The sequence below is a fragment of the Trifolium pratense genome, linkage group LG3, assembly GCF_020283565.1.
Source record: "Trifolium pratense cultivar HEN17-A07 linkage group LG3, ARS_RC_1.1, whole genome shotgun sequence".
NCBI lineage: Eukaryota > Viridiplantae > Streptophyta > Magnoliopsida > Fabales > Fabaceae > Trifolium > Trifolium pratense.
This window is the reverse complement of record NC_060061.1, coordinates 31,490,915-31,513,687: the sequence shown is the minus strand read 5'-3', so window position 1 is coordinate 31,513,687 and position 22,773 is coordinate 31,490,915. Positions and strand designations below refer to the sequence as shown.

The 22,773-nt window shown below is 31.4% G+C and overlaps 1 long non-coding RNA gene across 5 annotated transcripts; it reads right to left on the bottom strand.

Moving 5' to 3' along the window:
• Positions 1-9,387: 9,387 nt before the first annotated feature.
• On the bottom strand, positions 9,388-18,344 carry LOC123916940. 5 transcript variants are annotated; one of them, XR_006812332.1, is made up of 10 exons: positions 18,021-18,342; positions 17,692-17,879; positions 17,435-17,586; positions 13,054-16,539; positions 12,725-12,912; positions 12,468-12,619; positions 11,167-11,281; positions 10,974-11,029; positions 10,301-10,378; positions 9,388-9,897 (listed from the first exon to the last, which is right to left on the bottom strand). It is a non-coding gene; the product is annotated as an uncharacterized LOC123916940 (long non-coding RNA). The 5 variants fall into 5 exon arrangements; XR_006812335.1 differs by having other exon boundaries at positions 11,232-11,281; XR_006812334.1 differs by having other exon boundaries at positions 11,167-11,572; positions 18,021-18,338.
• Between the last annotated feature and the right edge of the window lie 4,429 nt (positions 18,345-22,773).

Genomic DNA, 22,773 nt, shown 5'->3' with positions numbered 1-22,773 from the left:
AAAGGCTAATAATAATTCTTTAAAGTAATGTAGTGAACACCCTAATCTTATACCTTTATACTACACATTCTTTGTTTCCAGAAAAATTATTTTTTTAAACCTTCGATACTTGCACTTCCACCACCAATTTTCTTTCGACATCTTCATTAACAAATGGTGAATTTAGAATTTAGATAGGTTTGTCTAGATCGGTGTGATTTTAGTGTTAGAATTGATTTTTGGTATTTCAGTTATCATTGAACAATTGCTTCAATCAAGTGCATATATATCTAATTCTATATAGGCGTGTATAAAAATCAGGTTTATATTTTACCCTTTCTTTTAAAAAATAATAGAAAATCCTTTAAATTAAATTGAGTTTGTAAGCCAATTCATCGGTGATTCACTGATGTATACAAAAATCAAGAGTAGTTTATTGTTAAGGAGGTGGTTATGTACGTACTTGATAATTTGAGATAGGTGTAAAGAAACAATGATTTCATCGTTGGCCTTTTCCCTTTTTGTTGTGTTTCGATGATTCCATGGAGCAGAAAATAAGTGCGCTAATCGGATGTATCAAGGAAGAAAAGATCACACAAATTAAGTTTAATAAATATTTTTTTTGAAGAAGCTAAATTAGCCCATCCAAATTGGCGCCAGAGAGAATCGAACCTCAGACCTCAAGAGGAGCAAACTCCTAGGTCCCAAGTCAATACCAATGCACCAACTCAAGTGGGTTAAGTTTAATAAATATTTGTGGACCGTCTGATTAAAAATAATATACAATTTAGATTTGGTGTCGACGGATCCTGACTTCTCTAATAAATATTTATTATTTGTTTGAACCATAATGATATTTGCATCGAACCACTATAATTTTGATAAAAGTTATATTTTAAAGTTACAGTAAAATTACCGTACCACCACAATTTTACTAAACTTACCGCTAGCTCATCCAAACATCAGTGATACTAAATGGTACGACAGCAATGAGGAAGTCTTCCCTACAAGCATGATGGTTTCCATATATACTTTAATGCATACATGATGGTACGACAGCAATAATGTCGTTTGTTTTGCACGACATGTGCGTGCACTAGTATTATTCTTATTATTATTTCCATATATACTTTAATGCATGATGGTATTATACATGAGGAAGTCTTCCCTAGCCACAAGCATTTAGGCACTTAATTTAGGCGCACACACAAAAGTTAAAAAAATTATTTGAAAAATAAATTTGTCACATCAATTAATATATTTAATTTATTTTCTCTTTAATATTTTTTTTGCATGTTACGAGTGTGCCTAAAAAATAATTATTTGGGCTTGTGCCCATATAATATAAGAGTTTAATTGTTGTGCATCGTCGGTGTAAAAGTTTTTTACACATACATTCAATGACGCGTTGCCACATCACTTAATGAATATGACACATCATGTGTTTTTAATTACCATACATGATGTGATACATTGGTTTGAGCACTTTTTTTTTACTTCATTTATGATGAACATTTCATAAGCTATTTTTAAAAATATTTCCTTTTTCAAAATTGTGAGTTTTTTCAATAAATAAAATCACTCTATAACTTAAAAATAACTTCACTATTTTACTTTTTTCTTAAAAAAAGTACATTTTATTATTTTTTTAAGATAAAGAATTAATTTTTGAAATTAAGTTGCAATTTTTATTAAAAACACTATCAGCCAGAGAGAATCGAACCTCAGACCTCAAGAGAAGCACATTCCCAAGTCCCAAACTAATACCAATGAACCAACCCAAGTGGGTTCAAACACTATCAATTTTTAATGATATTAACTTGAAGTTGTATTTTGTTATTATTGATTTGAAAGTGATTATTTTTTTACATTGTTGATGTTTACATTTTAAATAAAAGATTACTCTTTTTTAAAAATTATCGGTCCATTTTTAATGATATATCGCTTAATTTTTTATATTTATCGATTTAATTTCAACACTGTCGAATGACATTTTCTTTATATTAGTTATGACTATTTTTGATACTATTTACAATTTAAATAAATGATGTTCTTTTTTCAATTTTTTTATTAAGGGTCCATTTTTGTTATTTGTCTTGGGCCTCCAAAATCTCGGAACCGGCCCTGATGAGAAGACTTGTCTAAAATAAACTAAAAGCCATGAAGAAAGTAATTTTAATTTATTTTTTTGACAAAAATACTTTTAATATTTTTTTTAAAAGTCAGAATTTGTAGCTTTGTGAGTTAAATAAAACTGAGAGTCATCCCCTGAATTTTTATAGAGTCCTAAGAAAAACTAGGAGATAAAAAACACATCTTTATCGCCAACGAATTGATCCATGCAATAAGATATTTGAATATATTAAGTAGATAATTGGAGGTTTGATGTCTGTTTACTGTGTGTATGAAGAAAATTTGATTGAGAGATGAAAACTACTGTGCTTGCTTACAATTTTTTGGGCGGGAAATAATTATTTTTAAACGACAGTGAACATTTCGTACTTATTAGTAACACAACACAACAAAAATATTTTTTCATAAAAAAATAATATTCCATTCACTTCTTTTTTTATAAGCCCATTCATTTGTTAATACTTAATATATTGAATGATGTTATCGCCCGAAAATTTTGAAATGCGTAATAGAAAATTATGCACTCAATATCTCATGTTCAATATATTTTTTGTTTTTTTTACTAATCTCATGTTCAATATTGATCCATTTTAAGTTTGTATAAAATTTGAGAAGCAATTAAACAGAATACATAGTTTAGAAAATAGACAAATGCAAGAAGCCAAATACTCCTACTACATACACCGAATCAAATCAGGGGACCCCTTGAAAAAAACAGTGCCAAAAGTTGTAAGAAAAATCACTCCCTTTTTTCTTACTTATACTGGCGATGCCTACTGTGAAAGACTCGTGGGCAATGGTGAATAAGACTTTTTGATGAAATATCGCACCTTGGTTGTGAAAGGAGAGAGATTTTTATGTTGGGTTGAGAAGAAAGAGAAAGAAAAGTAAAAATAAAAATTAAGTATTGATGACATACAATAAGATGTGGTGGGTCTATAAATCCAACTCTTGAAAACATGTTGTGCACCGTGCAAGATATTCCTTACTCTTTCACATTAGAAAAAGCCTACTTATACTCCCCAACAACAACCATATATTTCAAGTTTGTTTACTTTGCTTGTGTTTTAATGAATTGTAAAGGTTGCAATTTTCAGCGTTTTGTTCAGAAACATACCAACATGGTTCGGAAGATAAATTCCGATCTGAAGCGTTTTTGGAAGTTAAGTTCCGAAGTTAATTGGATAGTAGAATTCAGTCCCATATTCAGGGGTATTTTGGGATTTTTTTTGGGGGCCTAAAGAGCAATTTTCGTTTTTGTAAACATTATTTCAGATTCAAGAATGGATCCATGTTTGTGCGGTGTGATGAGTACATTAGGATATGATGTGGATTAGTTGTACACATGTCAGATTCTAATTGAAAAACAGTACAAACAGGACCATTGTAAATGTACCCAAGTTTTATAGAAAAATCCAATTTTACCCTTTTTTTTTTTTTGATAAGCAAAATTAATTTTACCCCTTTCTTAATTCATCCACAAAATATTTATGGTAAAAGTTTTACATATTGAATAAATTTCCTAATTTTTCGGTAAGCAAAATTATAAATTGAAATTTCTTAATTGTTATCTATGAATCATTTTTTTGCTTAAGATTCTCAATTTGTTCAAAATTATATAAAACAGGTAAAGAGAATATACCATATTATTTTTTAAATAATAATTGTAAATAATTATAAGTAATAATATGATATATTGTAGTATTACTTAATGAGTAAATCAACTAATATGAGATAATCAACGTGAGAAAGAAATGCTAGCTAGTGATGAAATGCCAACTCATAGTGAGTATGAATAGCCAAGAATGTTGCTATAGTGATCATATGAGGTTTACTTGATTCAAAAAGAAAATGTTATGAGGTTTACTCTTTTAAAGAAAATGTTCTTTTTTCAAAAGAAAAAAGACTTAAATGAAGTTTCGGTCTATTTTTAATATTTTAAAGTTTTAGTCCCCCTATTTTAGAAACCAATTTTTTGGTCCCACTATTTCAATTTTTTAAATTTTTTGATCCCTCACCCTACTTTTGAGTCAATTTTGATGATGTGGGCAACTCTCTTGTGACATGGCAAATGCCACACGGACACAACAATTACATGTCATTATTTTTTATTTTAATTTCAATAAAATATATTACAATATATTTTTATTGATAAAATAATAAATTTAATTATAATATTTGTTAAAAAAAAAAATAATCCTTATACTGTAAGAAAAAAAAACCTAAATCCCAAATGAAATCCATCTTTTACGAACTAATAATCTCCCTATTCGCCTGACATATCTTGTGCCCCTAGTTAAATTAATTTCATTCTTCTTGCTGCAAAAAAATATTATTCTCCCTCATTGAGTTTATATCTCTATTCCAATGTTTTCATACGTTTTTGGTTTTACTCTTTTGACCAAATTAACAAATTAAAACTTCTTAATAATTTGTGTTTCCTTTATAAAGATGGATTTTTTATATTTTGCTCCTATATGAGAGAATCATTGTACTTGAATTAAAATTTGTCAAGTTCTGCCATGATAATCTGGGTAAAGAACAATCTCTTTGTTCCTCAATAGGAACATGATAGACACATTTTTTTTTTACGATAGCTTTTTATATGTGAATGCTTATGGAGGAAAAACTTAATTGATGGATGGAGAAGTATGGATTGATTAGGGAGAACATGGAGGGGAGGATATTGGTTTTGGGAAAGATGGATTCAATTTGAAATTCACAGATTCAATTTTATTTTATTTTTGAAGCAGGATTCAATTTTTATATGTAACATATAATTTAATTAAATTAATTATTTTATTAATAAAATATTTTTTAACGTGTTTTATTAAAATTAAAATAAAGAATAATTACATGTATAATTGTTGTATCCATGTGGCATCTGCCATGTCATAGGTGACTTGGCCACGTCATCAAAATTGACTCAAAAATAGGGTGGGGGATTAAAAGTAATAAAAAATTGAAATAGGGGGATCAAAAAGTTGATTTTCCAAATAGGGGGACTAAAACTTCAAAATATTAAAAATAGGGGGACCAAAACTGTATTTAAGCAAAAAAAAAAATTAAAGTAAAAGAACATTTGCAGTGATCAATATTCTAGAAATCTTTGAAATAATGTTTCATTGCTTGATTCATAATTTGATATTATACTATTTACTGAACATATACATACTCTAATAAATATAAATCTAATAAATATAAAATATTTATTGTTTGTTTGAATCCATAATGATATTCGTAGAATTGCATATAATTTTGATAAAAGTTATATTTTAAAGTTTCAGTAAAATTATCGTCCACTACATTTTACTAAACTTACCCCTAGCTCATCCAAACTTATATACTAGTAAAATCATACACTTGTGATATATAAACATCAATAATATGGAGGACAAAAAAATGAGAAGGCTTTTCTAAAATAAACCAAAAGCCATGAAGAAAGTAATTTTATTTTTTTTAAAAGTTAGAATATGTAGCTTTGTGAGTTAAATAAAACCGAGAGTCATCCCCTTAATTTTTATAGAGTCCTAAGAAAAGTTAGGAGATAAAACACAGTTCTTTATTGTCGTACATTAAGATATTTGAATATATTAAGTAGATAATTAGAGGTTTGATGTATGTTTCTGTTTTGATTGAGAGATGAAAACTACTTTGCTTGCCTATAATTTTTTGGGCGGGGAATAGTTATTTTTAAACGACATTGAACATTTCGTACTTATTAGTAACACAACAAAAACCCCTTTTCATAAACAAATAATATCCCATTCACTTGTTAATATATTGAATGATCTTTACAGTTCCACAAAACAAGATGGTTAGTGTGAATTTTACTAATTTTATTTTGTTTTATTGTTGTTAGTTTGTTTTTGAAGAAGCATTCTCTTAGTGTGAACTTTAATGGGTTGGAATTAATTTTAATGTGTGAATATTAATATAAGTATGAAATGTCACTGATGTTTAAAGATAACTATTTTTTGCTCGAAAATTTTCTTCATATGTTAGTAGACCGATATTGAACCTCTGACCTTCTATTTAACAAACTCAAATATATCTTATTACTTTGATCAATGCATTGGTGATAAATAATTGTTTTTTATCTCTTAGCTTTTCTTATACAAATATCTTTATCACCAATGAAAATTAAGAGGATGGCTGTTGGGTTTTTTTTTTTTTTTTTTTTTAAATCTACATATTCTGACTTAAAAAATATATATTAAAATTACTATAATAATTGAAAGACAACTTATTTATCTGTTGGATGATTAAAATAACGCCAACATATTCTTCGAATGAAATTAAACACCGTTAAACAGTGGTGAAAATTTTTATAATCTTTTTTTGTCTCCGTGAGTATAATAATAACTTGGTTAATAGAAATATTGCATGTATCAGTTAGTAGAAATATTGCATGTAAAATGTAAGATTGAAGTTCGAACCTGACTACACCTGTTTATTCACATTGAAATTCTTATTAGATTATTTGATAAAAAAAATTTGATATAAAAAAAATTACAGGCAGTTTTATTCATGTACAAAAAAGATAAGGACAAAAGGAAAATTTTAAAAACAATTTGCTATCACATCACATAATTGTGCGCTTAATGGCATCGTGCGTTTTTTAGGACATATTATGTCTTGCCATTAAGCATTTTTCTTAAACAAAACCGAGAGCCATCCCTTAATTTTTATATAGAGTCCTAATAAAAGCTAGGAGATAAAAAAACAATTCTTTATCATCAACGAATTGATCCATGCAATAAGATATTTGAATATATTAAGTAGATAATTAGAGGTTTGATGTCAGTTTACCGTGTATGAAGAAAATTTGATTAAGATATGAAAACTACTTTGCTTGTCTACAAATTTTTGGGCGGGAAACATTGGGATCATAGAGAAAACTGGCCACCAAAATTCAAAGTTTAAGCTGTTTGACACTTACAAAAAATTCAAAGTGTTTTTGACAGTTTTTACAATTTGACATCTCATGTTTCCTTGTTGTTATAAGCCATTCAGGAACTCTTCTGAATCCAAACTCTTCACCATGAATTAGTATCATATGAAATATTAAAATGAAGCTCTTGTTTGCTCAAAATGGATGCTTGGATTGGAAGTTATAAGCTTGCAAAGTCATGCACTTGATAAGGTAAAAAAAAAACTTACAAATTTTTTCTAAGTGTTGAGATTATCAACAACTTGGAGAATCAACTTTGGTCATCAACTTTAAGCATTGTAAAGATCCTTTTGACTTCAAATCATCTTACCACATTTCAATATGCCATGATATCTTTCCAAAGAGTTGTTGCTTGCAAATTTATGATACTTGAGGAAGAAGATATGATCTTGAAAAGTTGGCTCCATGAACATGAAATTTTCTATACTTAGAAAAATTTCAAAACCCTAGTCTTTGATTTTTGGAACCTTTTCTTGACTTTCTTGATTCAAAACCATGTCTTACCAAAGAGGCAAGCACAACAAGATATCTTGTATTTTATTATTTTTTTTATTAATGATGCATGAGAATATGAGGTGGGATCTTAGGTCAAAAATTGGGGTATGACACCCAATATTTTGGAGGTCCTAGGCTCGGACCCTGCTTGCCCAGGACCTCACACACCTTTTATGAGTGGATGAATGAGTAGATTTTGGGTAACTTTAAATTTACTATCTTTGTTTATTTTGTGGATACAAAGATAGAAAGAATATGTAGATTGGATTCCAAGAAAAAAAGATGAAAATTTGTTTCTTCCTTTGTGGAATATGCAGATTTTAATTACATGTCAATTCCACAACTTTAAGAATCATATATACATGGTATACTTTAATCAAACTTTTGGTAACCATGAATCTGCTTATGCATTTTTTTCCCTTCTCAGATATATGAGATAATTGGCCATGCATGATTCAGATGAATATAATAAGGAATAGGAAGTTGAAAGTTAAAAACATAATATCATACATATTCTGAAGCAGCTAGTTAAAGAACTTTGTAACTCTACAAGATTTGTCATATTCTAATCACAACACCGAATTTTGATCCTACAAAAAATGGCATCATGGTGTAGCTATTTATTTGGTTTAAAATTTTCATGAATTGTGAGAAATCTAAAACGGTGTAGAGAAAACTTTACAAGGACAACAAATGCTTTCTTTGTATTGTTTATGAAAAGTGTGTCCAGAAAGTGTAAAATAAACGTCGCCCAAAACAATAGGTAACGCTCGCATAAAAGACGCCCAAAAAACGTCCCCTATTCTTTTAGGCAACGATTTTCATAGTTCTGACAACACTTTTCAACTGTTCCTAGAGACGATAAATGTTGTAGTGTCTTATCAACTTATTATAATTATCATGGTTTATTCTAATTATCATGGTTTTCAATGATTATCGTAGGTTTCTAAAAAACTAGATTTGTTTCATGTTTTGAGAATTGGAGGAAATGTATTTTAGGGATTTAGGATTAAAACACATTACATAATACTAGTATACTTTTTAATATGTTTTAATTAATTATTTTTATTAATAAAAATATTTTGTAATATATTTTATTGAAATTAAAATAAAGAATAATTTCATTGGAAATTTTGTGTCCCCGTGGCATCCGCCACATCACAAGTGAATTGGGCACATCACCAAAATTGAACTAAAGTGGTGATGGGGGGACCAAAATTGCAAAACAAAAAACGAAAATATGAGGAGCAAAAAGTGGAATTTTAAAATAAGAGGACCAAAACATAAAAAAAACTAAAAATAGCAGGACTAAAACTACATTATTTAAACCTAAATTAAATTAAGTTTACCGACCAGAATATACATGAATGTCCCTACCAATTAAATTAAATTCGCCGACCGAAATATACATGCGATGTTTTTTATTAGTAGAAGTAATTTTATGAAACTTACGGACCAAATGGAGCTTAACAAAAAAAATCTAACTTATGTTATAATACAATCCTAAATGAGACTAAAGTTCTATCAAACTTGACCACACATTATAATAAGTATATCGGAGAAAAATAATTCAAAATTTGATTTTCAAATCGAAATTTTTACTACTTTTATCTTTTGAAATTTCAAAAATTTATATTTAATTCTTTTCATTTTAAACAATTATAAAGTTTTATGCAAAAACTTTGTTATACTACTAGTTTTTAACCCGTGCTGTCGCACGGCCCATTAGATTTTTTTTTTTAACAATGGTCCATTATAGATTTAAAAAATAGTTGATGATTTTTATTCTCTAGCCCAAAAGCACAACAAACCAACACTAATAAATATGTCTACCAAATACACTCAAGAGAATGGCTATAAATTCCATAGATAGGACATGAAACCGATATCTCATAAACACCACAGTCTTGAAAAAAACAAAACACCCACTATTTTCCTCTGCATCAACTTCATTTTCAACAATGTCATCCTCTTCAAACAACTTTAATAACATGACTCCATTAACATTTTCATCTGAACCAAACCCAAAAATACCAATAAAAAACTATAGCCACACAATCAAAAGAGAAATAGCACCATTCTCCACAGATATTATTCACAAAAGAGTGGTAACAATTGAACCGCAAGTCCAAGGAGACTACTTGTTCAACCACTTAAATACATGCATCCTATTCCAACAGATAGAGATTTCATTCATTCCTCCTAGCATATACAAACTTCACAGCATATGTTGACATGCTATTCTTTGTATTTCTTTTTTCACATTGGAAGCAAGAGTCATATGGAGCTGGACTGCTATTTTCATATTTATTAGCAACTTTGTTTGAATAAGTCACCTGCATAAAAATAAAGAAGTTATACAAGCACCATCCACTATTAAATTCAATCCAACCAGACAAACATATACAGTTAAAAAGGAGATATTTTTTCTCATTTCTCCATCAACAAACTGGGTAGAAACAATCAGAACAACTTCTTCATTAGTAGTTTCTTACAAAAGATAATTGGGTCATGAGTCATACAAGTGATGAGAGTAGCAAAAGTCGAAAATGAACAATCTTCATGTATTTTGAGGTACACATATCACAGAGATCAAAACTTGATAAAGACTCCAAATGTAATTATGTAGATATATTATGAAATTATGAAATTAAATACATCTGAACATAAAAAAATGAGAGAAAACACAAAAAAAATAAAATATAAATCACAAAAAAGAGAATGAAGAAAAAGACCAACCTTGTTCTTGCAACAAAAATCATCATGTAGCAATCTGCTCCTCCATAATATCCATACTAAAGACCACATGCGTCATGCCTGGAATCACCAAGTTCATGGACAAAATATTAGGATTACACTCACGATAAAGAGGAAGCTAGCGCCCAGATGGAAAAAGTACATCTTATGCCCTTCCAAAAAACGTTCATTTTAAAAAAATAACAAAAGAAAATGAGAACATATCCTAATAAAAGTATCATCAACGAAGAAGCTAAAATCTCAACACTTTAAACACTAACAGAGAAAGAGGCGAACTGAAGTAGTGTAAAAAATGAGCAAATGACAAATAAAACAAAACCACTTATCTCAACACTTTAAACGCTAACAGAGAAAGAAACAATCATTATTTCATGAATTTTGATATGCAAGAAAAACCCAAAATATGTATTTATAAGGATGTTACATCTCAAGTCAAGTGAAGAAATGCAAAACCGAAACATCAAAAACCTTTTATTTCTATTTTTCCAATCAGATCCACTGACGAAACATAAAAAATGAACCTTTGATTTCATGTGGTTGCACAAATTCACTATTGCTCAGTTTCAACAAAATCATAAACAAATAAAAGAAGAAACAAGCAATTCAACTAAGTATCGTTACAGATATGTGAAATGTGACAAATACCAAAACATACCTCATGCGAAACAAAACTTCAGGGAAATCCAAAGCGCAATTCAAAGCTGGCACAAGCTACATCACAGATCCAAAGAGAAGGGAAGTTCATATTTAACTTAATCCAATAAAAACTTTTGACACATAGTACATTAAAAGTCACAACAAATCAGTTTCTACTATCAAAATAATTCTAAGGAAGCAGACAAAACAACCTTCTAGGAACACCATTTGAAACTTTGCCTAGTATTATATAAGATATCGCAGTCCACAACACTACCTTCACTGGAACAGTCACATTTCATATGAAATTTTGACATGAGATATAACCTACAAATTAGATCATGAAAATTATAACACCCCATGTCAATTTATCTAGAATATCGATAAGAGTGTACATAATTGAATCGGGAAACATTAAATTTTCATTACATATTGTCCGAATACATAAATAGGATTACAAAATCCAAGAGATTAATACTAAATTGAGCTAACAACTGAAAACATAAAGAAACTAAATCTTATACAAATATAAGATAACATGACGTCAGCTCAACTAGCATAATCCAAGTATCTGAACTCCATGCTTGTAGACCATGATATCTTGATCAACCTGTTTATCTGAAATCAAATAAGTGGGGGATGAGACAGTCACTTCGTCTCAGTGGATTCCTACTACCCAATTACTATTGGTGTCTACACCGGGGCAACTGACGAACTAATAGTTCTCTGATCCTGATAGTCAATCTCTAAACATGATTTACACAACATAATTTCATAACATAATACATAAAGGTGTAACACAAATTATATATCTTGTTCGTTTTATTCATAACAAAGACACTCTGAGGTGAGCCGGTCTCAGAGGCCTGACATGTCCGTCTGCGATAATAATGTACATCGACACGGCTGAAGCTCACAATCATAACATGATTGGATTCTAACGAATCCCATAACGTGGTCCATAAGTAACCACCATAATTGATTGACTTTCTTAAACTTAACTTAATAATCCTGATTATTATCCTGCCCATGAATTCCCTCCCGGGTTAATACTAACTTGTCCTGGTTATCATGTACCTAACGTGTAATTAACATTCTAATTATTTAATGTACTTATAGGATCCACAAAAAAATATCTAAAAGAGCCAGGGATCTAAAAAGAGTGAAAGCATATGCATTTTAAAAGATTCTGCAGGATACTGATCTGCTATTCTCACTTAGAGAGGATACCAATTCAGCATTCTGTTTTGTGTAAACTATGCATAAATTCGCCTACAATCCCTCTTTCTAATAGCTGTGCACACCATAATGGATTAAATGATTAAAATGGAGAAGAACTTTGGGATTAAGCTCCTCTCATACACTAATTCACCCTAAATCCTAATGTTATCATGCAAATCATAATTTACGGGAAGTAACTTAACTTTCTTTCTAAACTAATATTGTCATGAATATATTTTGGGCAACTAAGGTACTAACTAATCATAAAGGTTGAGCTTCTAAGGGAACCCACCTGAAATCGACGCTCGAACAGTACCACCGACATTTCCGAAACTCGTCGAAAAGCGAAATTTGCAACGAAACTACTCCAAACTCGTGTGCAGATTTTTCTGCATAATACCAGCATCAGAGTTCCAACTTCAAAAATACCTACTGGTCACAATTCTGGTCCATAAATTATGAAACCGGGACCATAACGACCGTATTTGAGTCAGCTTTCCATAGCAATCAGAATAAATCCAAACGGAGTTACAGAGAGAAATAATTTACCGTTTGAGTGCAGCCCAATCCCAAACACTTTCTGCATGAATTCAGTGTTGAAACTCCAAGCTTCAAGCTTTTCCCCAACTTCTCTATCTCCATGAACTTCTTATTTTTGCCACTAAGTTCTCAACTTCCAATTTGACCCCTTTTACTCAAACCTCTGAATCTTTGAGGTTTTAATCAATACTTTGTTCCTACTCAATCAACACAACACCAATGATCAATAAAACCCATACATGCAGCTTCAATCAAGAGGGGTATGGAAGGTGAATTTTCTCATGAAAGAGTTGTCGTGAGTTTGAGAAAGGAGATGAGTGAAAGATTCAAGTTCTTACCTTGCTCTAATTGACCCAAGAAACTAATGAGTGGATTGCATGCAAGAATCTTCCATGTTTGATTGTTGAATAAATGGAAAGGTAGAGATGAGGGTGGGAGGCGTGAGAGAGGGTGAGGGAGTCTTTGTTTCCTGGCTGCTCTTTCAGCAAATGAAAAATGAAATTGAAGAGATATGGCTTTGGTCATGTGGTTCATAATCAAAGTGTGGGTCCCGCTTTGATTCTTTCTTAGCATTTGTTTAATAACATGTAGACCACAAATCATGGTGTGTGTGATAGCTTCTACTCACTTATTCCAATTAGTCTCTAATAATTATCTCTAATTAATATTCTACTATTAATTAAAGTTGGGATGTTACAATCTATCCCCCTTAAAAGAATTTCGTCCGCGAAATTCAAGAACTTCTTCACTGCGTTGGCGTTCACTTATGATACTTTCGGAAATTCTACTCGTTTATTCCATGACGTTGAACTCATAATCTTAGCCCATAATGCAACTTTTAGGTACACACTCATCTTATATTAGCTGCCTCTGTTACTTTTCCTCAACTTTAACGCTCACAGCGCAACCTTCCTTCTTTTGCACTTTTCAATTCAATGCCGGAGCATACTTAATCTAACTAGTTCACCGCGTCAAACTTCTCAAGTGAACCGTTTTACCTTCACAATCTTTGCTCTCAAGGGTATTCTATACTAACAATATCAGGTCCAAACATGAATATTTGCGTAACTTACTCGTTATACGATCTTTAATCATTTTATGGTTCCCCACTTTCAATTCCTTCGAATAGGGATTTCCTCTCTCAAAGAGTTGTTGACCTACAAGTCAATCTGCCGACTACATTCTCAACCACTCCCCGGCTACGCACTCTGATTCGACTACTTACTGTCATTCTCTATACACATCATTACATTCTTAGTTGTAACTTCTTAGACACTGTTTCACATCATCTCATCTTATCCGATGTTATTTCTTCTATTAATACTTCTCGTACCGTAGACATCACAAGTAGCACTTGCATCGCTTAGTGACGTTAGGCACACCATCATATACATAATACTTTACCGCCATCTAACGTGTCTGCAACACTTCACTTCTTATCACTTCACCGACCTCAGCTACATTCAGTCCTCTCTAGTATTTACTTCCCTTATTGCTCCTGCCAATTACTCTATTACTTAAAAAAACTTTCATTGGGTCGGTATTTGGCCTGGTTGGGGTACACACAAAACATAAGACACTGGCTGATGTGAACAAGTTATCTTAAGGGTTCAAGTTTTGAATTTTCATACCGACTATTCAAAAAATTTCCTTGTGAAATAGCTTATGATTCTGTTAATCTCATCGGCATCTCTTAATACTATCCCTTCTGATACAATTTCTTAACACCATCAAGGTAAGGTTTGGGTTTTGACATAATTGTCGGATGCGGTTTTGCAGTAGAGACTGGACTGAAATAAACTGATTGTTAAGGAAAGGTCAAACACAATTGTCTTGGGTTACAGATGGTGATACTACTACTAATTAAGTTTCCAAACTCTGAGTTGCTTGATGATGTTAACTAATCAGTCACAAGGATAGTTGATAGAGTTCAAAAGATTATTGATTGTCCTCGGCTAATCATTTGTGAACTTACGTTGGTCTAATCCTAGTTACTGCGAATGGAACTAAAGGGTTTGTATCATTAATACTAATCTTAATATCACTTCTTATGTCTCTGGATGGTTTTGGATTTTATCTGAAACGAATTTGATAAGGCCTTAAAAGAAAGATAAACTGAATTGGTTGAATTAACGTCTCAAACGTGCGAGATGTCTTACGATGTTGTTTAATTTCATAGGCTAACAAGACATACTAGATAGGTTCACTCAACTTTAGACCACTGCAGGATGTTAACTTACAGGTCAACTAGAATAGCTGATAATTCTAAAAGGAACATAACACATTACTCTTAACAAACTTACCTGAATCCGAACTGATTACTAACAACAAAGTTGGAAAGCTTAAGACATTTCGTCAGATTTACATAAGGATAACACTCTATCCGTGAATCCAATTCACTGATATTAAGGAATTATAAAGGTTCGCAAATTAATTGAATTATTATACTAAATGTAATTGATAGGTTCCAAACACCAAAATAATTTATCTCTTATCATGATTAGATAGGCTCGGGGAACTTAATGTTCATAACTTAATAAGGTTTATTGCTTATGGATCATGCATCGCATCGATTCGATAAATTTAGCTGAATTAAAGTTCAGGTGAAAGGGTAGCTAACTGAAGATCATAATTCTATTGCAGTACGTTCATACTTCATGATTTCTCTTAACTGACTAATCTCTGGAACTGGAACAGACTTGATTCTCATTATGACTCAGCTGATAATTTCTCACAAAAGGTTTAACCGAGTATGTTGGGTTATTAGTTGAGAGGTTTGAATACGGAAAATTTTTCGGCGACTTCTTGATGCTAGTACAAAACTGCATTACTCGTTCTTGAATCAATGATAATGACACTTAATAGGCCGACTTAGGTAACTGATAGTATTAGAATTAATTCCAGTCATTACTCAAACAAAACTTGGCTGATACGGGTCTGACTAGGATACTAGTTACGAACTGAAAGGCTGAACTTATCTTGTCGGGGCATGTAATGTTCTCATAATTCCATCATATGTATTTATGCGCCCATCAGACTTACAACAATTTTCCAATATTTTTGTACTTCAATACTCGGTCTCGGTTCCACTCCGGTCAAAACTTACTTTCATACCGGGTTTCCATAATTCCCCATATCTTTAAACCTGCTACCGTCAGTTGAGTGCGTCCGGTTCGTGCATGTCTTGATATGCCTATTACTACTGGTATTACGCCATGTACTATTCTCAATTCTGCTTGCCACTTGTTGGCGTTACTCAACTTATTCTTGTGGCGTCGACTGCTGCAGTTCCGATATCCACTTCCAACGGTCTCCGTTCATACTTCCATCTGAGTATGCGCTTCTACTTCTTTCTTACTACTTGACCTCCTTGGTCCACTTCGGTTCTCAACCGTAATACCCTGCCTACCATACACGATACTGAGTTGATCGGGCTCAGCACGCGATGATTTCAGCGTAAACAGTCTAGACTCCAAAGGGTCCGTACTACTTTGGATTGAATTTTAATGATCCGCGGCAAGGTCTGATACTGAATCGACCTGCTCTGATACCAATTATAACACCCCATGTCAATTTATCTAGAATATCGATAAGAGTGTACATAATTGAATCGGGAAACATTAAATTTTCATTACATATTGTCCGAATACATAAATAGGATTACAAAATCCAAGAGATTAATACTAAATTGAGCTAACAACTGAAAACATAAAGAAACTAAATCTTATACAAATATAAGATAACATGACGTCAGCTCAACTAGCATAATCCAAGTATCTGAACTCCATGCTTGTAGACCATGATATCTTGATCAACCTGTTTATCTGAAATCAAATAAGTGGGGGATGAGACAGTCACTTCGTCTCAGTGGATTCCTACTACCCAATTACTATTGGTGTCTACACCGGGGCAACTGACGAACTAATAGTTCTCTGATCCTGATAGTCAATCTCTAAACATGATTTACACAACATAATTTCATAACATAATACATAAAGGTGTAACACAAATTATATATCTTGTTCGTTTTATTCATAACAAAGACACTCTGAGGTGAGCCGGTCTCAGAGGCCTGACATGTCCGTCTGCGATAATAATGTACATCGACACGGCTGAAGCTCACAATCATAACATGATTGGATTCTAACGAATCCCATAACGTGGTCCATAAGTAACCACCATAATTGATTGACTTTCTTAAACTTAACTTAATAATCCTGATTATTATCCTGCCCATGAATTCCCTCCCGGGTTAATACTAACTTGTCCTGGTTATCATGTACCTAACGTGTAATTAACATTCTAATTATTTAATGTACTTATAGGATCCACAAAAAAATATCTAAAAGAGCCAGGGATCTAAAAAGAGTGAAAGCATATGCATTTTAAAAGATTCTGCAGGATACTGATCTGCTATTCTCACTTAGAGAGGATACCAATTCAGCATTCTGTTTTGTGTAAACTATGCATAAATTCGCCTACAATCCCTCTTTCTAATAGCTGTGCACACCATAATGGATTAAATGATTAAAATGGAGAAGAACTTTGGGATTAAGCTCCTCTCATACACTAATTCACCCTAAATCCTAATGTTATCATGCAAATCATAATTTACGGGAAGTAACTTAACTTTCTTTCTAAACTAATATTGTCATGAATATATTTTGGGCAACTAAGGTACTAACTAATCATAAAGGTTGAGCTTCTAAGGGAACCCACCTGAAATCGACGCTCGAACAGTACCACCGACATTTCCGAAACTCGTCGAAAAGCGAAATTTGCAACGAAACTACTCCAAACTCGTGTGCAGATTTTTCTGCATAATACCAGCATCAGAGTTCCAACTTCAAAAATACCTACTGGTCACAATTCTGGTCCATAAATTATGAAACCGGGACCATAACGACCGTATTTGAGTCAGCTTTCCATAGCAATCAGAATAAATCCAAACGGAGTTACAGAGAGAAATAATTTACCGTTTGAGTGCAGCCCAATCCCAAACACTTTCTGCATGAATTCAGTGTTGAAACTCCAAGCTTCAAGCTTTTCCCCAACTTCTCTATCTCCATGAACTTCTTATTTTTGCCACTAAGTTCTCAACTTCCAATTTGACCCCTTTTACTCAAACCTCTGAATCTTTGAGGTTTTAATCAATACTTTGTTCCTACTCAATCAACACAACACCAATGATCAATAAAACCCATACATGCAGCTTCAATCAAGAGGGGTATGGAAGGTGAATTTTCTCATGAAAGAGTTGTCGTGAGTTTGAGAAAGGAGATGAGTGAAAGATTCAAGTTCTTACCTTGCTCTAATTGACCCAAGAAACTAATGAGTGGATTGCATGCAAGAATCTTCCATGTTTGATTGTTGAATAAATGGAAAGGTAGAGATGAGGGTGGGAGGCGTGAGAGAGGGTGAGGGAGTCTTTGTTTCCTGGCTGCTCTTTCAGCAAATGAAAAATGAAATTGAAGAGATATGGCTTTGGTCATGTGGTTCATAATCAAAGTGTGGGTCCCGCTTTGATTCTTTCTTAGCATTTGTTTAATAACATGTAGACCACAAATCATGGTGTGTGTGATAGCTTCTACTCACTTATTCCAATTAGTCTCTAATAATTATCTCTAATTAATATTCTACTATTAATTAAAGTTGGGATGTTACAAAAATTGATCAAGCAAAGATGGTAGGCAATAAAAGTTCAAGTTACAACATCCTAGTCAAAGTGAAACATAGACATGTATGTACACATAAATAAATATAAAGTAGATGATCCGCTGACCCCTGCAAATTGCTACATGAGATGTAATCAAGATAAAAGACTACAATCTAAAGAAAGAGCACAGTAACTGTAACTTCAACTATAGTTACTACACAAATTCATTATAAAAGCAGTTAAAGCTTCCGCTTTTTGGCTTGGTCATCCTTAGTTTAACCCATTCAATCTGTCATGTAACTGCAAGAGTGCAGATAATTAATTGAAGTGATAATAGGGAAACCGGTCACATCTTCTACACAAAAAAAGTAATAATAATTGTAAAATGATAAACTAATGACTAATCATTAGATTACATTACAGAAGAGCACCAACAAACAACAATAACACGATTCAAATTTGAACACATGTTGATATGAAATCTATTTTTAGCTATTAACCTTGGCCACTTAAAACATTGGTTCATGAGTTCATCACTCTATCACACGATTCACACATAAGCTTTACTTAAAGTAAAATAGATAAGTAAAAAAAGAGAAGGAGAACCTGATTTTGCTTAGAAAGTTCCTGTTTTTTTTTTCCTTTCTTCACATTATCAGGAAACAAAAGAGAGTGGATCAACAAAGATTTACCATGTAGTTCCTGTCGGTGGTTGACTCAGTGAGAAATATTCTTGTAACACCCCCTTTTCAGAGACTGAAAAGAAGAGCGTCACAGTTCTCTACCCAAATTTAAATGCTTAAATACAAGCAAATAAAATTATGCTGGTTTATTTTTCTTAAAAAGAAAGTAATAAGTGAGAAATGTACTCTAATATATGAGTATTATTTTTTTGTTTCTTTAAGTAATTTCAAAATACACTTTATTTAAATCGAAGGTAAGCCCCTAAATAATATGCATCACTTATATCAAACAATCATCAAGTAATTTTGCTCAAAGAATTTTCAAATATAAAACATTTCCATTTCACATAAGTGTCTTACAATTTTTCAATATGAAATAATAAAAGATAAATTCCTACAAAAGACTCTAACCCACAAACAATCATGAGCTGGTCAAACACTAAAGATGCATGTCATCTAGAGAGTACCCCAATGACGTCATCAATACATATCAAAGAGATCTTTCTCTTCGGAATGCAAAAATAAAACTAGACCACCAATCAGATACCTCACGTTCATTATTTTAATGTCTCTCACAATGCCATTTTCCTTTCCTCAATGAACTTCAACTTGAGGTCTTAATATCCTGCACTAACTATTGTAAGGGGTGAATCACTCGTACACAAGTTACCATCGTGATGATGTCACAAGGCTACAGATAATATTATACAAGTATATACATTTATTTAACTAGTATATATACATACCTGAGTATCTAATTATGTATTTACATCAAATAGAATCAAGTAGTCAAATAGTCACGTATAGTCAAATAGTCACAAAAATATGAATTGCACAAAACATTATATCAATATCACAATTCAACAATTAGTCAAAAACAAAGATAATCAAATATATCCAATATATCAAATATATCAAACATCGAAATTTAATCATTTAAAATGTATATAAAATCCAATCATAATTCTTCACTCAAAGTTAGTCTTCTAATTAACTTGGTTAGTATTATCTTTATTCAACCTACTCCATGGAGACCTCTATTATGAGCGTAAGGCCGTTTCAACTGCCATAACATGGTCGTTTGCAAATCAACATATATCAAATATGTCTCAACCATTCTGGCCCGAGCGCTACACCTTATTATAGATAGTCCTGCACAGTCAGGTTTCACCACGTCGGGTTATATGATTTCCTCCAGTCAGAGTGGCTATCTCTGACTATTGGTAGGAGTTCAAAACGCCGGTGATCCCCATTAGGTCTTGAGGCGACCACGCCGAACCTATCCTCAGTCTTACATACATTATAGTACTGTAAGAAACACCCTGTTTTGCTCTTCACCTATCAAAGGTGATTAATTATTTAACTCTTCAACTTAATTTGTCTTTGTCAATATCTAACTTAGACATATTAATCCTCAAAACTCACCATACAACTTATGAGATCACCTCAAACTTTCACCATAAACACTCAAGCACATGAACATTTTAAAATCATATATTGCAGAGGATTTATTCACGCATATATTCAAACTAAAATCAATCACTCATCATTTAACATTTTGCATATACCTTAATGAATATAAATTACTATATAAAGTACACAACACCCCTAGTTATAACTAATAATATATATACAAGTAACACATTTCTTGTGCTCATCGAAACTTATTATTAGCGATTCCCCTTACCTCGAAGCTTTCCAAATTAGCTTCAGCGATCACCTTCTTCTATGATACCTATTCACTTATAGAAACAAGTGTCTCTTAACTAACTATAATTGTAATTACAAGTCTAACATCATTAAAGTGTTAAAGTAAATTATTCAAGAACAAGAAGCCGACATTGTAATATTAACAAGAACAATATTGCATGACAAGAAAATCGCATGGCATTTCTAATCATGTATATGGCTTCAGATCATTTAAACAAACACTTTCCACCCATCATAATACTAATCTAAATGTTTAGAAGGATATGGTGCTGTTACCATGTTTTCGATTTCTATCTTTGATTTTATTTTATTTCTAAACAATTAAGTAAATGAATGTTGTTTAGTTAAAACTTAGGGAATTATTATAGAGTAGTGACCGAGCCCAATATCAAAACAAAGCCAAATAAAGATAAACAACCAGTAACTAACTAGTATATTGAATAAGTACACCCTGTTTTTGAAAGAAAATGACTTTTAGCTTCATTGATTTAATTGTCTAAGCTAAAAACTGCTAGAAATAGAACACTAATGACATAACCAACATGTGAATAAGTGACATGAATGTTTTAGAAGTTTTAGAAAGAAGGAACAAAAGAACCTAAACTTGAAAGTTATTGAAATTAAAGTAATAGAAAGTTTTAAAGTGAATGAAAAAGACTAATTTTTTAAAAGGACAAACAAACAAAATAAAAGAATTTAAGAAGAAGGAAGAGTTTCGGACCTTAACATTCCTGCCTTCTTTTGAGAGTGATAGTTGTGTGGGTTTGATAAAAGGTTAATGTTCTATTTATAGGTTCATGCTTCTACCTCTCCATGGTAAATATTAGATCCACGTTTTCACTTTCATTTTGTGAGGAACAAAGGGGCCACATTGATTTCATAGGTGTAGTTCTTATCATAAAATTAAATGCATGCTTATCTCTTAATTACTCTTATTTTAATCGTTCATTTTATTTTATTTTTCATTTTTATTTTTAATAGAAATGATAAAATTAAGGACATTATCCAAACTTACATATTTTTGTGATCTCAAAAATATTTTTCTTAAATTCATAGTCTAGAGAAAATATTAATTAGCAGCCTACACAAGATAAATATACTATCAAAGCACACATAAAATAATTCGGGAATAAACTATTTATTTCCGACATATTTTTATAAACTATTTATTTTTAACGGTGTATACTTTTACACTCTCAGTTCTAAAATTTCAACCATAGCTTACATTAAATTAATAGATTAGATCTGTAGGTTTTCTTTATCTAAAGTTCATTTCCAAGAAAATAATTATTTAAACATTCTCACACTTTAGACACGTAACTAGGACTAACATGATATTGTATACTATTGTGAAAATATAACTAAATCATCAAATTTATTTTATAAAAATACTTAAATTAATAATATAAAGAAAATATTTGTTTATAAAATTTGGGGTGTTACATTACTACCCCTCTTAAAAAAATTTCGTCCTCGAAATTTGTATGAAAGAAATTTATGACAACTATCTTATAGTTAGAGAAATTTAGTTACTTCAAATTATATAATTAAGAGCGTATGTACATAATCTCCTTACCCAAAAATAATAATAATAAAGATAGATACTTCTCTAAGAATTCATTTGATAATTATAATAGACTTAACTTTTAATATATCATGTTCCTTTGATTTTCTATAGCCTTGCTAGAGTTACAATCAAAACTTAAAAATTTTCTTTTATACACATTTAAAATCTAAACTTACCCCAAAAAGATCCAACTTCAAGTACGACCATACCTACCTAGTAAACTTATCATAAAAAATTTGACTTCACTATTTCTAGTCTACTATTAATAATCTTTAAAAAATCATTTATCTTAACACTAAAATCATATTACCATTACCTTTCTTGACATTGAATATCAGCGACCATAGTACTATTTATTATTCTTAGCATTAGATATAGGTCCTTCAAACCTAATACATATATTGTAATCAAAACTTAACTATAACTATTGTCTATACTACTT